We start from the raw sequence: 5,415 nt of genomic DNA on the forward strand, positions 1-5,415 counted from the left end.
CCTTTGTAAAATTAGGTGTTTAAAAAAATAAGAGTTAATTAAAGACTGGAGTAAATGTTTGGAAAAAAAAAAGCTCAGCAGCTGTCTTGTCTGTAAATAGTATTGTGGATGTTAGACTTTGTTTGATTGTGTATTGCTGTTTACTATTTTGAAAATGCCTCTCTATATCACTCTATTTTAATGAAAACTACAAAACAGTCTTTCAATGGTGGTTATGTAATTTATTTTTTATTTTTTGTGCTGATACATTTCTAACAGTCTCCAAGGAGAATACCAATCTAGGGGTATCAACCAAATGAGCACTTAAACTATGTGCACTAATTAACTCCCCTGGGCTAGAATCAGCTACATGGACAATCCCACTGTGTGCAGTTTTTGGAAGCTGGTTTTCAAGGCAGCGGCTTTGCAACACACCTCCACGTTGCTCTGGGGATTTGTTATTTACATCCTCGTATGCTTACCTCTGCTACCTTTCCCAACAGAGGAATATTTAATACTAATTGAAAGGCTTGCCCTGGTCTCACGGGAGAGACAGGGAGGGTTATACTGGGGATTGCTGGGTGTTGTCTTTAGTTATACTAATTATTTACTAGTGACTTCTCATACATTTAATCACCTACCATACTTTATTAAATTTTTTTGACCATAACAGAAAACCTGAGCTGAAACCATTTCTGTTTACAGTCACACTTTGGGGTAGATGTAAGGATACGTGCAAAGTGATTTGCGGGTGCAAAACCCCCATAATGCGATCGTAAATCATGTCTAGCAGCTGTAAAGTCTGTTTTTGCGGCATAAGTAAAGAATTGTGCTCACCTGTTGTTTAACGCCTGCTATCAAATTTGCACTTTGCCATCATGAATCCATTAAAATTATATTGAAATGCATTGAAATGAAGAAGAGCAGGGAATTGGGCGGGTCTGGATACTAAGCCGGCACAAACATTATAATGAGATGTAAGGATTTCGTCTTGCACTTAGGCAATTGCTGACCCTCCGAAAACTTTACACCTCTTCTTACAAGGTGCAAACCATTGTAGAAACAAGTATCTAAGATCTGTATAAAAGCACACACCAGCAGAGACCTGTCATTGGATTCAGGATGGCTGCTGTGAGACACTTCCTGATGCTGTGACACTTGACTTTTGTTGAGGAGAGGCAGGAACATGTTCAGAGGAGCAGGGCAAGACAAAAAAGACCTTGAATATTCAATCCCAGGGTCACTTTGTTTGTAATGCTGGAGGATGCGGTGCTAAAGTGTTATGGTCTCACTACATAGGTCATCCTAGACCTAATAGCTGAATTTTTACTTTGCATCTGCAATTATTTGTTTCTGTATCATGTTCTGTGTCTCAAAGTTATAGAGATGACATACAATACAACGATTGTGCGAAACATTATGACTTCCAGGTCAAGGTGGTGGAAAGCAATAGCCAGTCCTCTATTTTCAACATTCTCACAGAGTAGTAATAACATTTGCACACGCACTTAAAGAGTGAAATACAAACTTGGTTCCTTTTATGTAAATCCATGAAGCTGAAGTAGACTATAACAGTTATTAAAAATAGGTCCATCCTGTTTTCACTTTTCTCAATCTAGGGGACAAATTGTTAGGCTTTATGTGGCAAAGCCCCCAGCCAGGTCAAGCCTGTTCTGCACTCTTGAAATAGTACCCAAACTCAGAACTGCAGTTCAGCACTTCCTGCACACTTTCATTATTCCACAGATAAACAAAACACAAAACAGATATTTTAAAGCAGGGCATTTCAAACTCCAGTCCTCAAGGGCTGCTTCATTCCAAACGAAGCTCTCGATTTAACTTCACTGATCTCATTATTTGTTCAATTGGACATGTTTAATATTTTTTTTATTAGGTCTTTTACAGTTGATGATTTAAAAAATGCACTTGATTCAAGGTGCACGGCATATAAAAAGATCAGGGGAGAGGCGTTAAATGCCAATTAATCAAATAATTACATCAATTAAGTAATTGAGCCCTCGGGTGGAGGGAACACTGCGGCTCTCTAGGAACTGAGTTTGACACCACTGTTTTGACAAAACAGCACCCAAGCTGTGGCTGTCACGGTACCTTTTTCTCTCTCTTGCACTGTTTCCCCACTGTTCAGGCTGGGCATGTGCCTTCACTGAACCATCTCTCAACAAACACTTCAATTGTCTTTTTTATAGGGTGTGGCCAGGGGTTAATTGACATCAATAATTCATTTCCCACCTGGTCACCTTCCATGCTTTTCTCATTAATTAAACAAAACAATTAAACAATTAGTTAACATGTGGCTGTGTAAAGTGACCACCTTGGCCCTAGTCTGAACCAAGGTGGCTGCCAGCCACAAAACACGCATTTCTCAGTACACAGAAAATGAATGTACTATGTACTATATCACAAGCTTATTTTTTATTTAGTTAGTTTGCACATTAAAATTTTAGGAAAGGGTTTTCTTGTCAACCTCCTTTTGCTTCTCCAGAGTAAATACTGATGGGACTCATTATTTTTACCAGTATTTTTCTAACCCCCACAGACCTACATGAGCTATAAAATAAATGGACTGTACAGGAAATATATGTTAGCTGACAATTATGTTTTTTTGTTTTTTTTTCCATAAAGATTTGCACGATTAAGGAATGTTTTTTTAGAGACTACATAATATTCTTTGTTAGTTAGAAAGTCTTTTTATTATTCAAATGAATAGACGTATTTTTGGTGCCATCTTGTGGTAAATATTAATGAATGGCTCAATATATCCCCCAAATTAACACAAAGCATTAGAGTGTAGGGAGGTGGAGAAATTCACAGGGAACAAACAACTAAATGAGTGTGCGTGGTTAGGTAACAACTCCACAGATCTAGCACTACACAACAACCTGTCAGTCAGTCCATGAAAACAAATGTTACAGTAGCAACAGTATGAATATATGAGCCTGTAAACCCAGCAGCAGACAGTACAGGTCTGGTAGAGGTGCCTCTGTGCCGCTATTGTACAGGAGTTATGGTAGATCTGCTAGAAATGTAACCCTCATTTTGAACGTCTCTTCCGTGAGACTGTGCTGGCCTGGCACGTTCACTCTATAGCATGAAGACAATGGATTATCTGCAATTGTCCAATTAAAGAAACAGAGGTGAATTTGGTAAAACTTAATTTTGAAGACAGAAAAGTGGTACGTATGATGTTGGAGCAGTATGCAGCCCCAGGCCTCACTTTACATGACACAGAAGTCAAGTTCCTGCTCTATGCAGATGACCTTGTCCTGCTGTCGCCCACAGAGCACAGGCTGCAGCAGAACTTGGCTCTGCTGTAGCAGTAGTCAGATCTGGACTTGGCAGTAAACCCTAGAAAAGCCAGATCTCAGGGAAACAGATTGCCTTCACTCTAGGCAACATCACCCTAGAACACACCACAAACTACACTTACCTTGGCCTGACAATCAGTGCGTCAGGGATCTTTAACCTGGCAGTAAATGCAGTAAATGCACTAAAGGAAAAAGCCAGAAGAGCTTTTTATGCCATCAAAAGAAGATTCTATAAAATTAATATACCTGTCAAAATATGGCTAAAATTAATTGAAAGCGTCATCCAGCCCATTGCGCTGTATGGTAGTAAGGTATGGGGTCCACTCAGTCAACAGGATTACACTAAATGGGACAAACACCCAATTGAAACTCTGCATGCTGAACTCTACAAAAACATACTACAGGTGCTAAGAAAACACCAAATCATGCATGCAGGGCAGAATTAGGCCGCTACCTAACACTTATAAATATTAACAAAAGAGCACTCAAATTTTGGATGCACCTAAAGAAAAGTGAGTCAGACTCACTCCAATATAAGGCCCTCCAAACCCAAGAGCTCAGCCCTGAAAAGAGTCCCCCAAGTCTGCTGGCCCTGAAGCTCACTGCACTGACCCTCACTAATACTAACACAAACCAGCTTCAGGTCAACACTGCTTACTGGCCCTCAATCAGAGTAAACCAAATTATAAAACAAACCAAAAACTCTGATCTGAAACAGTGGGACATAGAAACAAAATCCCAAAATAAACTTGATTGTTATCTGGCCCTAAAAAGAAACTATACCCTAGCAGTGTATTCACTGTCAGAGATACAAAGCAGAGACAGATCCTGACCAATTACAGGCTCAGTGACCACAACCTGGCCATAGAAAAAGACAGACACAGGCAGACCTGGCTGCCCAGAGAAAACAGCTCTGTGCAAGGGCGCTGGAACTAGGGGTAGCACCCCCTGGCATTGCATGGCTTCCATCATATTTAGGGGTTACAGTTTTGTTAAATGGCTTTCAGCACCCCCACTTAAATAATTGTTCCAGTGTCACTGGATCTGTGGTCACTGAGACAGTTGAGGTCATGATAGAGATGCACTTTCTCCTACACTGCAATAAATACAACCAAACGAGGGAAGTATTCTTTAGTAAAATAGTAAATGCCCATCCACTTTTTCCAAACATGGCACACCCAGAAAAACAGACCGTACTCCTAGGCTGGCCAGTACGTAGCTGTCTGCCACAACCAAGGGGGCACACAGTGACACTCTGCATAAGGAGCACAACTTTGGAGGAGAGTAAATGTATTACTTGTAGCCAGTGTATTATATATATATATATATATATATATATATATATATATATATATATATATATATATATATATATATATATATATATATATATATATATATATATATATATATAATATGATGTATATGTATATTGTATCATCTTTGGCGACACCTGCTATTGCAAGACATGCCAATAAAGCACCACTGCATTGAATGAGAAAGAAAGAGAGAGAGAGACAGAGGGAGAGAGAGAGAGAGAGAGGTGTATTTCTACTTGTTTTAAAACAATTCCTATTCATACAAACTCAGTTATTCTCAAGGTTTTTCTCACAATTGAGAATTGCACAACACATGTGAAACTGTGCTTTATCCAAAATGCCTGTTTAGCAAAGCTTTACCATGTCTCCAGAGCAGTTTGGACAAAAAGGGTTCTGCTGTGTTTAGTTATTCATACATTTTAACAGATGTCAGATATGCACTACAGAGTGTGCTATGGTTGAACATCTACCATAGCCATGCCACATCTCTACCGCAGCAGGCAGCACAGTTGCAGATGTAAATTGTTAAAACTGACAAGTCTCATGATTGCCATCACCACAACAGAGGAGGTCCGGTTTCCTGACACTCTGCTGCTTGATGTCAGCAACCCGCCTGGTGGAGTGAAGCAAGTCACTTTCAGCACAGTTCTAATTGGAACATTATGCTTCCCAGAACTCTGAGGTGAAACATGATCAAGTCTGCATGTGCTGTGCAATTCTGTATCATTGGTTGCCACAGAAATATGAAGCCATGACTTGATGAATGTTTTATTCATTCCAACCACAAACCT

Source organism: Polyodon spathula, chromosome 4, assembly GCF_017654505.1.
Source record: "Polyodon spathula isolate WHYD16114869_AA chromosome 4, ASM1765450v1, whole genome shotgun sequence".
In the NCBI taxonomy this organism is placed as follows: domain Eukaryota; kingdom Metazoa; phylum Chordata; class Actinopteri; order Acipenseriformes; family Polyodontidae; genus Polyodon; species Polyodon spathula.